General features: G+C 33.2%; 1 long non-coding RNA gene across 1 annotated transcript; it reads right to left on the reverse strand.

The window, feature by feature from the left end:
* Window positions 1–6011: 6011 nt before the first annotated feature.
* LOC122294048 lies at window positions 6012–8493 on the reverse strand. The gene is made up of 3 exons (XR_006237456.1): window positions 8060–8493; window positions 7718–7757; window positions 6012–6608 (listed from the first exon to the last, which is right to left on the reverse strand). It is a non-coding gene; the product is annotated as an uncharacterized LOC122294048 (long non-coding RNA).
* Window positions 8494–13167: the final 4674 nt, after the last annotated feature.

The raw sequence follows: 13167 nt of genomic DNA on the forward strand, positions 1-13167 counted from the left end.
CGAGGAGGCTATCAAAACTTCAAGAGCTGGGCTTGGGGGCAGTGGGGATTTAGGGGTGATATGTAAGGGCAACATGGTAAAAACGAGCGAGAGATAGAGTCTAATCTCCTTGTCGTTACTTAGAAAGGACCATCCAAAATGTGTGCCCTCGTCGACCACCCTCAATGTCTAATATAGGAATATAGATGTAGACCTTTCCGATTCTAAATAGGGCTGCATTCGATCCGGTCCTGTCGGTCCGCAAGGGGATTTGCAGACCGGATAGGACCAATTTGGTCTAGGGTTTTCCCACCCTAGACTGGACCCAAAATGCTATAAGGACCGATCCGTCCGGTCCCTTTCGAGACGGTCCGGTCAGGTCGGTCCGCAGATTGGTCCAAATATGTACCATATGGGTCATTGGCCCAATCTATATATTTCAGCCCAACGGTGAAATCCCACTAATATTTTATCTAATTTTAACTCAAAAAACACCACAAAAAAAAAAGATTTGAAAGCAAAATAAAATTAATCATAAAAAGAAAATTATCTATATTCAATAAATTTGAATAAAAGATTTTACTAAAAAAAGAAAAAGTAAGAAAAATTGAAAACAACAAATAAATTGCAAAAGACCCATGACTTAATGTCTAAATTAATGGCTTGCAAAAGACCCATGACTTCATTAAAACCTCAAGAGCATCACTTTAACATCTAAAAAAAAAAAAATCCAACAATTCATGTCAAATCCTCACATACACAGAAGCAATATTTATGTCAAATGAAATTTAGTACATCTAATTCTATGTCAACTAAACATCCATATTTCAAAAGAAAAAGAAAAAAGTTAAAGAGTACATCTAATTCTTAACTAAACATCCAACTAAACATCCAAAAGTCCGAATAAAAGGATAAAAAAAAAATAAGAAACCAAAAAAAGTTAAGTAAATGACATAAAAAATATTACAATTTACAATCCATGCATTTAGGCTTCTAGCCATAATAACTAATAAAGTGATATTACGAATTACAAATGATTAAATAATAACTAATTCAAATAACAAATAACTAAGATTTGATCTTTAAACGGCAAAAACTTGATCTCGTCAAAGCTTTCATCACCAAACGAAATGCTGTCAAATAGGACACAAAAATTCAATGAGAGACAATACAAAAGTAAAACTAAATTGGACAAGTCACAATTTAAGAAAATAATCTGAAATTTTAAAGAAAACAATTCAAATTCTCACCTCATGAATTTGCATTAGATGTAGACATTGTATTTGACGCCTCCATAGAATTTTCACCCTCCTGAGCAAGTGCTATACAATAAAGGAAAAAAAACAATTTATATAAATTTTCACTACATATATAGATCATAAAAGTTATAAAATGAAGTAAATAATAAACATACCCATATCTAACTGCCTCTCAAAATCCTCCACATAATCCATTATGGTCCTAAGGCTGATTGGAGTAGAAGAAGAATGAAACCAATTTTGTGCACAAATGAAGCCCTCAACCATCATCAGAGATAAACTACTTCAGAAAGGATCAAGAACACGACCCGCCGTGCTAATGCAAGATTTAGAGGCAACTGTAGAGACTGGTATTGCAAGTACATCGCGTGTAATTTTTGAAAGCACAAGATATCTAAATGAATTAACCTTCCACCAAACTAGAATATCAAAACTTGCATTGTCTGTCTCATACTTTTCATCTGGGTATCTATCAACCTCTGACTTGCTTTCAAGAGAGTCCTCCGACTGCAACCATTGCTTAAATATGGCCATTCTTTGTGCACGAACGTCCATGTCTGTACTTGCATCATCTTCACCTGTAAGATTTACATCTTTACGTGATAAACTTCTAGGCTACTATTATTATTGTAAAGAATTGCTCACTTCTTTATTTGCAAGGTATGCCTCATACATGTGGATTAAAGTATTCTTCACTAAACAACTCAAATCAACTACTTTTGTGAGATCATGGGCATACATCCCTTCCAATTCAAAGTGATCAAGATATCGTATCTTGTACCGAGGATCAAGAAGAATCCCAATAAACAGCAACATATTCATATTATCCAAATTGCCCCAATATTTGTTAAATTTTTTCTTCATATTTGTGGCCATTGATCCCACCATAGGGTTTTGATTTTGACACTCCAAATCAATTGCATCAAATATTGTAACTAACTCCGGAAAAAATGAGTTGCAAGTTGCATATAGAATCCCCGAAAAGCATAAAGTTGCATCATGAAATAGTTTAAGAAACTTTACAAACAACCTTATCTTCTCCCAATCGATATTATTAGGAGGCCCCAACTTTTTTGATGTTCTCCTATTCACTACATGCTCCACATCATCCTCATCATCGTCATAATCGTCTCCAATACTAGTAAGAAAAGCCGAATCTTCTTCTTCCAACCGTTCAAAAGCTTTTCAAAATTTTGAAGCTCTCTCTAACATAAGATAGGTGGAGTTCCACCTAGTCGGTACATCTAAGCAAATGCCACTTTTGCACGTAATTTCTTCCAACTGTGCAGATTTTTTAAACATACTCAACCTTTGAGATGAGGACTTCACATATTTTACAATACCTCTCAATTTCGCAATAGACTCATCAAATTCCCTCAACCCCTCACGAACAACTAAGTTTAAGATGTAGGCACAACATCGAATATGCAAGAATCAATATTCCAAAATAGTATCCTTCCTATACTTGGTTTTTTTCTTCAAATAAGAAACTGCACCATTATTAGAACTTGCATTATCAAGTGTGATGGCAAGATATTTTGGTTGCCCCAATCATGCAAACACATCTTAATGGCCTTACCAAGTGTATCCCCTTGTGATTCTCAACCAAACAAAAAGAAAGAATGCTCTTTTGTAGATTCCAATCATCATCAATAAAGTGTGCAGTTAGACACATATAATTGAGATTTTGCACGGATGTCCATATATCCGTAGTGAGGGAAATTCATTGCCCTTGAAGAGCACTTCTTAACTTATTTTTTTCCCTCGTATACACACTAAAGCAATCCTTCGCAACCGTAACACAGGATGGAATCGTTACCCACTTAGGGCAAACAGTAAGCATAAACTTCTTGAAACCCTATCATTCAACAAACTTAAAGGGTAACTCATCAAGAATTATCATCTCTGCTAAGTTTTATCTGAAAGCCTCAACACCAAAAGCTATAGACACGAGTTCCCCACTACCACTTCCTCCATCTGCCTTCCAAGTTAGAGTAGTTTGAGATTTATCCGTCCTATTAAAAGGACATTTCTTACATTGTTTCTCAATGTGATACTTCATGAACTTTGTACCGTTGGTCTTCGTATCACATGCATACGAAACAATACTACAATAATCACATTTAGCCCTAGGTTTACTTGGATCACCGTTTTGTATTCTTGTAAAGTGATCCCAAACCATTGACCTAGGTCTACCACTGACACTCGGTTTAGTACCACTATTTACATTAGGTGCGAGTGGAGTAATGGCTCCAACACTTTGTGTAGGCATAGTTGACTCTACATCATCTATAGTACTAGAGTCTTGTGGATTCATTTCTTGAATATGGTCCATCTACAAAAATAATCAATCAATGTATAGATTCAGAGCCCCCCATTCAGAGGCAATGGAGGAGAGGAAAATTTGTTAAAAAAAAAAAAAAAAAAAAAAAAGAAGAAAGAAACATCACGGGGACACAAACAAAAAAAAAAAAAAAAAAAGTAGTGTGTGGAGGTGGAAAGTCATAAGAAAATAGATTTAAAAACTTTATGATAAAAGGTTAAAAATTGACGTGACATCTAAGTTGTGAAGACAACACATTACACTAGCATTATAATTAAAATAATTAATTATAAATTATCACTTTAGTTGGTAACTAGATTAGTCTAACATCACTTTAGAAGATCAATAGTCTTGCAAATATTATCGTATCTCATCAATTAACTAAATTCAACTTTTCTAAATATAAACTAGTCGCACGCCCTAAGGACCCTATAAGAATTATTAATTATATTCTTTATTTGTCTTTTTTCTTCTATATTTAATTTATTAATGAGTAATCAAAGAAAGTGATGTTTTAAAAAAATTCATAGTCAAGTAATGAAAACTCAGAGACAAATATAATTAATCAAGTATTTACCCTAACTTTTTTTTGGTTATTCTCACCATCCAACTGATCTTAATCAACCGTGGTTGCACCCCTATTCAATTATTGCAGTAATGAGAATTTAATTAAAGATACATACTTGCGGCAGAACATGGATGACCAGGGCTGGGTTCGTATTAAATTGATAGCAGGCTTAAAAAAAGTGAGTTGTTTGGGGATATTTGAATGGTTTTGCTCATGCGATGGTGGTCTGGCGTTTTGTGTTTAGAGCGCTGCTTGTTTATAATCAGCTTCTTATATGATCTCATCTTTTTCAACTTCTATGCACATTGGACATGCAAGTTAAGAACCCTGGAAGCACCTGGTGATGCTTGAGGTATATCATCAAAATGGTGCAACTGATGTCAAATGATGATTGGGGATTCCACAAAATGAATGAGTAAATAATGAAAAATATCACATGTTTGAGTTCATGTGATGATCTTATTTGCATCAATATATGTTTTGATTTTAACACAGTTTATATATATATACACACACGCACACACATATATATTCTTTTAGTGTCGTTCTATTCTGGACTGGAGTAGCTCTTTCCCCTTGTGCTAACACAGTTCATTTAATGCTCTAATGCTCTATTTGCTGAAACTATCTAAATCATCAAGTTTATTATGCTTTGAGTTTAATGGGCTACAAATGTTTTACTACATTGATATTTTACTCTTACCTACCTATTAAAAAGATATTTTACTCAAAATACAGGAAATCTTACTAATTGGAATTTCTAAGCAAACCCTTCATTGCTATTGGACTCAATCCACTTTCAAATAACCTATTGATATATAGGCCACTCTGCCTTCTTTAAATTTCATGACCCTCTTCTTTTTTGTCTTCGCCCACTACTTCTACTTACTGGTGAAGTCATTCATTTTTGTTGAACAATATAAACATCCCTTTCTAAATCTTAACTTTCAAATCATATTTATTCATTCTAATTTCTAGCAAATAGATTACAATAAAACAATCAAACCAAGCCATCTCAGATTCAACCAAGTAAATGTTATTCAAGCCATCTCAGATTCACTGAATCATTAATCACCATGAAATCACACAACAAACAGATTCACCAACAAGAAACCTAGATTCAAGAATCATAAATTCACATTTTGAAACCGAGATGCCCAGATTCACGAAATCAAGAAATAAAATCGGAAAAAGTAAATCTGTACAAAGGTCTGCTGTTGTGAACTGCCTTCCCAGATTGCGAGCTGAAATTTTATGTTGGTCAAGGTCCCACTCCAGTGTCCACGGACTCAACCTTCAGGGAATGGGGGGGCTAGGGGAGAACGAGAGAGATCTGAGAGAGAGAGTTTGAGAGTTGAGAACTTGAGAGGGAATGACTGATGAGAGAGAATTGGGGGAGGGCCGAGGGGTAAGAGCATCCTCATCCGGATCCTCATCCCCATCCCTATAATTTAACTCAAAATCACCTTTCCTCAAATTTATCCCTAAATTTTATTCATCTTCTAAAAACCTCCCACATCCCATTCCCCATCCCTATCTCTATTCTATTAAATAATATTTCTCTATTCTTTTTTTATTACTTTTTTCTCTCTCTTCCATTTACAATTTTAACTACTAACTCTTTCGTCTTATTATCTTTTTTTTCAAATATCAATTTCTATAAAAATTTTTTTACGATTTTGACTATCAAATACAACATTTTTTAAACCGAAATTCGTATTATAAAAATAATAATTTTTTTATTTAATTAATGCATTTTCTAACGTGATGACCATGTTTTATTATTTAGTATTCTTTATCCGTTTTTTTAATGGTTTTGAACCAAGTCACGTATTGAATATAAAATTTCACGTATTTTTTTCTCGGTAACAGTGGCCTCGTATTTCTTTCATGTAATAGTGGATTAAATTTGGCATAACTTATAATTGTTTCTGAAATTATGGCATCCAATTTACTTGCACAAAAGTATAACAGGAAACTATCATCAAAAGTACAATAAAAAAATTACATTACAATCAATCCAAATCTCGGGCATTACTGCGTCTCATCATGATTTCCCTCTGGAGTTGCTGGAAATATAGCCGTTGCATTTCTGGCATGACACTCACATCCATCATCATAATGCGCTGATCTGATTCCTTCTTCGCAATAGAATACAAACAACAACAAACAGTATGCAAATCACAAAACAAAAAATATGAGCATTCCCATCCGGTTCCCCATATTGAATAAGACAATAAATGTGGCTCAGAATGGTGTAAATATGGACAACATGCGTAATCTAGGAGTCCAACATCGAATGGCTGCAAAACCTCACCCGAATGGAAATTGCAGTTTATGGAGAGTACCACAAACTGCAACTTGGCCTATTCAAGTAACGATTACCCCGCCATATCGATGGGGCCCCAATTACACTTCTGAATTAACCCCATCATCACAGCCTAATTATATTCCCCCCTCCCCCGAATGACACGAAACACTGCAAATGACCAAACAAGGTAGAAGAAATTACTCAATGACCAACATTCCAAATATATTCATAGTCTGTGTTCCACATGAAAGAGATAAACTGAAAAAAAATATACATATACAAATAAAATAAAAAATTAAATAACAACCACTAATAAACGAATGTAAACAATTTTAGATAGAACTATTTGTTAATATTTGAAGAAAAAAGAGAAACATGAAGAACCAGAACATATTTGGAATAAATAAATTATGCAATAGGTTCAATACAAAAGCCTGACAGTGTGTTGATGTAAGAGAGGCAAATTGAGTTAATGATATCACTTGACATGCAAAGGTCTCAACACTCAGACATGCACTCATTCTTCTCTTTTTGGGGGGCAGGGGAAGTAATAACTGAGCACTAATGAACAAACCTAACATGGTGAGCTAGGAAATGCCACGTTCAGACACCAGAAGTCCAGAAACAATAACTAAGCATGAAGTCTAAAGCCGATCTTGCATATAAATATTAGTGATGCAATATCTTATTACTTATCAAAAAAATAATATTAGTGATGCAATGAAATTAAAAGTAGGATTTCTTTTAAAAGTAGCTTATAAAGTACAATTTTCTTGATAAAAAGATTATATACACCAAGGTCGAGAGAGAGGGCATGCACAAACTTCCTGAGAACATTAAACGGCCAACATTTAAAGGAAGAACATTAAACGGCCAACATTTAAAGGAAGAACATTAAACGGCCAACATTTTATTCTCGCTTAACTCTTCAATAAGACGATTTAAAGGAAGAACATTAAATGGCCAACATTAGAGCAACTAGAACAGATGCCCTTCACACTTTTCTGAATACAAGATCAATCAAAGGGGATCCATAGCAAACCAGTGGTTCAATTTCACAGCCATTTATGGAACTTATGGTAATTTTTATAAGAAATGAAATCAGTACTAACTACTGAGATTCACTAGAGAAAGTAACCCTATTGCCTTCCAAAAACAACCGAAGCTAAACTAATTTGCTAAACATTGATTAACTGACCAACAAAGCGAAGTTGGCTGTTCGGGCTAAAAATCTGCATAAAAAACGCAACAATAAGGGAACCACATCCAGCACTTACTTCGTTGATGAATCGCCTCCTGCAAATCTGCTACCGTAGCCTGCAAATTAACACCAAGACATATATATCACAAACTGCATCCCCTGGACTCCATCGAAAAACGTTAAAACGATGGTGGAAGGAGTGGAAGGAATATAAACACGATAATTAAAAGAAAGTTTTAAAAAAATCGATCTTCCAATTAAATTGGACCCAACACCACATTCTGACCAGATGAATCGAGTGTCTTCGATTTCTTGGGACCCAGAACCGGAAGTATATATCAAATACAGAAGAACATCAACTCACACTAGTTTAGGAATTACAAAGATAACGAACAAGAGAAAAAGAACAGAATCGTACTGAATCGCTGAGCTCAGTTTAGGGTACGCGTCCAGTTTCCGGAGCTTGTGAAGGACTTTATCCATGAGCACCGGATCCACACCACACGCCCTCAAGCACCAAACTTCCAACCCACCCCTTCTTTTGACACAAGTAATAATCACCCACGAAAAAATAGAGTCGCTCAATTTTCTCTCCCTGTAATCTAAATCTAAGCGAGAAGATGAGCCTCTCAGAGGATGATCGGCCCTTCCGGGAAGAGAAAATGACAACGGCGAGTGATGCGACGCTTTGCCGATTTTGTGATTTAGTTGATCACAGCACCAAACCAACCCAAAAGAGCAACGTTGATTCCACAGACGTTACGAGGGAAACCCAGAAGAAAAACAAAAAGCGATTCGGACAAAACAGGGAAACCCAGAAGAAAAACAAAGCCAAATCAGAGAATAAATAGCACTTACAGTCGAGGAGGGCAGAATCCGGCCGTGCTGCGTTGCGAGGGAGGGGGGGAGAAGAAGACGCGGGCTGGAAGGGGCAACCGTTGGGGCGAGAGAGCGATGCGGATGTACAGTAGGTCCTCAAATATGGGGACCTCCTATAGCACCCCTAATTTTCATCCCCATTTTGGGGAACGGGATGGAGAGGGTTTTTGAGCCAAACCGATAATTTTTCCTTAAATTATAAGGATGGGGGAGAGATGCAGAACGGGATGTGAGTGCTCTAAGTGAATTAGAATTTAGGGTTGTACATAACGACGCCGTTTGGATTGTAAACAATCCTAAATGGCGCAGTTTTAACAAGGGAAAGGGCAAAAAAAAAATTTCGGCTGGGTTGTGGATTAACGAGTCTTCTCCCTGGACTGTGCACGGCGCCGTTTAGGTCCCTTTTTGCACTAAACGGTGCCGTTTCTTCCCTTAGTAAATATGTATTCTCATTTGTTAACTTGTTTTTAACACATAAATTAATAAAAAAAATTATTTGAATTAGTAAATTTTAAATTAAGTAAACTATTCAATATAATTATTTAATTAACTCATTAAAAAAATATATAATTAATATTATATTGATGATGTTAATTGTTACTAATTAGAGTATATCAAATTATCAATGTATTATGATAGTTCTAACTTCTAAGTTAATGCATAATAAGGAATGAGCTATATATTTACATTTTGTACATTTTGTATAGGAAGTAATAAGCATAAATAATTTAATTATACATACATGCTTTATATTTAGTTGCAACTTAGGTCATAGACTCATAGATGTAGAATTGTAGATGTTATCATGTTACTAATTAGTTAATGGGAAATTGGTATTAGCTATTAAGTTAGTTAATTTACTATTTACCAATTGCTTTATATTTACTTACAACTTATGTAATTTACAAAAAATAATCTATACACTTTAATTAGATATAAATGTAGATGTTAGTAATAGTAATTAGTTAATAGTGAATTGGTGATAAGTTAATTGATAATAATATTAATATATTATAATATACCTTGGTTAATTAATAGAATATTAATTTGTAATTATATATTTAAAAATTTATATTGTAAATGGTAATAGCCTAATAGGTTCGATGAAAATGACATATTAATTATAAAAAATAAATATATAAATTAAAAAAAACTTTGGTTGGTCCGGTCCAATTCGTTTCAAGGAAGCCTGGACCGTGGACCGGACTGAAAACCGATTTTAGCAAAGTGGCAAGACCGAAATTGAATGTCTATTTGCTCGGTCCGGTTCGAACCGGACCGAACTGAACCTGCCGATCCAGTCAATTTTTTAGTCTGGACCGACTGCTATACAGCTCTAATTCTAAATGATGGGCCACCGGTCCCATAGCGACACATCGTGGAGGGACAAAATTGTTATTTTTTATATTTGGGTGTCGTCGATAAAAAGTTATTATATTAACTTGTGGGTTTGAAAAAAGGGTGGTGGTAGGATCCCGCACTGCAGGTTATTGGTTTTGTATTTTGAGCTTTTTTATTTTTTGTTTTTATATTATTTTTAAATTCTTTTAAATATTTTCAAAAAGGGAAAAAAATTAGAATTTTATTAAAAAATAATTTTTTAATTATTAAGTTGATTTTTTAAAAAAAACAAAAAAGGGGGCGATCCATTTTCCTTGAAAAAAAAATCTCAGTTCTCATGTCATGCAACTGAGATTTCTGGTCGCGATCCCTATCATGTTTCCTTGAAAAAACCAAATGATTATTTTGGGTAAAGTAAGCTGATGGTGACGAGGTTTCAGCACTTCTTGACATTTGTGTGATGTGATGAGGGTTTTGTAATTTGTGTTCCAATGAAAAGTATGCACTTCTTGTCATTTGTGTTCGTATTGCCTTCACATTCACCTGACAATGGGTCCCACAGCCAATTATCTAATTTCATGTAATTTATTTTATTTCTACAGCGGCAAGAAGCCAAACGAAAAGGTGAAGATGCCACCGACCAAACGGGCGAAAAAGATTAAAGTGCTGTTTGGATATAAAATTTATTTTAATTCATTTTATTTTAACTTATCTCATTAAATTAATAATTTTTTAAAATTTTTATATAATATATAATAAATAATTAAATTTTTTCAAATTTTAAATTAATAATAATATTAAAAAAATCATATTTTAATAATATTTTATTTAATTCTTAACTTTCATATCAACATATATCATCTCAATTCATTATCTAAACCATATCTAAGAGATTGTTTAGATTTAAAATTGATCTCAACTCATTTAATTATTATAATTTTTTTAAATTTTAAAAAAAGTCAATTTTTTTAAATCATAAAATAAAAATAATTTTAAAAAATATATTATAATAATATTTTATTTAATTTTAAACTTTCATATAATCTTATTTTTAACTCGTCTGGCTGTACACCACACACACCGACATGGATGCATTCATTTTTATATTTTTATTTCAACAGCTACTTTCGTCTTCACTTCTTGGGGGTATGTATATTTACTTTTTGCCGACAATTTTTTCACTCCCAACTCATCTTTTAATTTCACTTAATTTATTTTATTTCTATAACCACCTGCATCTTTTTGGTTGGTATGTACACTTACTTTCCAAGGTTTAGAGAATGAGTCTATGCTAATATACTTTGTTTAGAGAATGACTCTATAGTCTATGCTAATATATAGGGATTTAAATTTTTTGTTCTGGATAGGAAAAAAATCGATCAATTGAATGGTTAGTTCAGGTTGGACCGAATCGAAAATTTATTTAGTCAATTTTAGTCTTATAATTGGGGATTGAAGAGATTTCAGTCTGGTTTTGAACTTTATAATTTTTTGATCGGACCAGATCGAAACCGAAACAACAATATATATATATAATATTATTTTACATAATAATTATATAAGTTAATTATGTATTTTCATCTAATCTATTATATTTGACCATATAAATTGTTAAATAATATATGTTATTAATTAATAATATATCATAAATCATATGATTATTTATGTCATTATGTGTTAATACAACATACATTCATACATATTTTACTATTTATACTTAATTAAAGTAATTAGGTAATTTTTTTTTTAAATATCTAAGTTGTAAGTAAGCATCAATAATCTATGGACAATGAAGTTATTTAATGTTCATTAACCATGTATGATACATAAAATATTAGAATTTTAATTTTTAATATAGGCCATTATTAATGATGATGAATACTAAAGTATAAGTTAATTTAAAAAAATATTTAATTATAAGTATATTTATGATTTTGATACTTATAACTTAATTTTAATATTAATAATTTAAATAATTTTTTTATTAAGTTATTTGCCAAAAAATATAAAGATGAAACAATATTTGCTTGGTATTGGGTCGAATTGAATGGACCGACATATTGATAGATCGACCAAACCAAATGGTTCTAGTCCAATTTGGTTTATATCGAAGTTCAATCCAGTCCAGAGTGAAAAAAATCCTAGACCAAAAGGGTTCGGTCCCGTCCCAAAAACCCCTCATAGACCGACTGGACCAGATCAAATTCACCTCTACCAATATATATATTTATATATTCTGTAAAGAGCAAAAATACAATTTTCTTGATAGCCTGTGTGTATTAAGAACCTGATTACATTTTTGTTATTTTTAATTGTGATTAAATATAATTGATCATGATTAAAAATTTTTTCGTGTATTATTAAAAATATTTTTTAACAAGTCAAAATACATGAAATGAAAAAGAGTATTCCTAAAACCAAAACTCAAATAAATTCCTGATCAATTCAAGTTTAGTTTTGAATATTGTTAGAGGTATTTCAAATAAAAGTAGACGTCTCCATTTAAAACATTTTCAAAGTGTAAAAGTTACCTTTTAATTGACTTAATTAGAACCAATGGTTCCTTTTAATAAAGTAAAAGGGAAGTGCAATGACATGGCATCATGTTCACTGGGGAAATTATTTGTTACCTTCTTATCCTTAAGCACTCATTTCATATAACTTTGTAAATTAGCATTAATCAGGGAATTGTTAAAAAAAAAATAAACATAATATTTATTTGACTCTCTCTACATCTGATTTTCTAAATCCCCAAAAATCAATATTTGTAGAAAGCTAAAAATATGAATAAAAATAATATTAAAAAATTACATTACAAACGATCCAAATTGCTTAAAACGTGTCATATCAGTAGGTATGAACAGAAATGTCAATCTTGGATAAGAACTAGCATTACTCTATTTGAGAGAATTGTAACTAGGGCTGTTCATCCGGGCCGGATAAAATCCGGCCCGGACCGAAATCCGGTATACCAGATTCCGGTTCCGGTTTTCGGCCCGGGTCAAATCCGGGCCGGAACCCGGATTTAAAATACCGGATTAATCCGGACCCAGGTTTAAAACCCGGTACCCGGATTTTATAAACTAAAAAAACCCTAATTCTACCCACCGCCCCCCCCCCCCCCGAGACCCATTTCAGATCGATCCCTCTCTCTCACTCCCTCTCTCTTCTCTGCTCTGCAAGTGCTTCGCCTCCCTCCCCCAGTTTCCTCTCTCTCTCTCTCTCTCTCTCTCTCTCTCTCTCTCTCTCTCTGTGTTGTTCTGTTGTTCGATTGGTTCCGATTGGTTGTGGATTTCGTCTCAGTTG

The sequence above is a fragment of the Carya illinoinensis genome, chromosome 14 (assembly GCF_018687715.1).
Source record: "Carya illinoinensis cultivar Pawnee chromosome 14, C.illinoinensisPawnee_v1, whole genome shotgun sequence".
In the NCBI taxonomy this organism is placed as follows: Eukaryota; Viridiplantae; Streptophyta; class Magnoliopsida; order Fagales; family Juglandaceae; genus Carya; species Carya illinoinensis.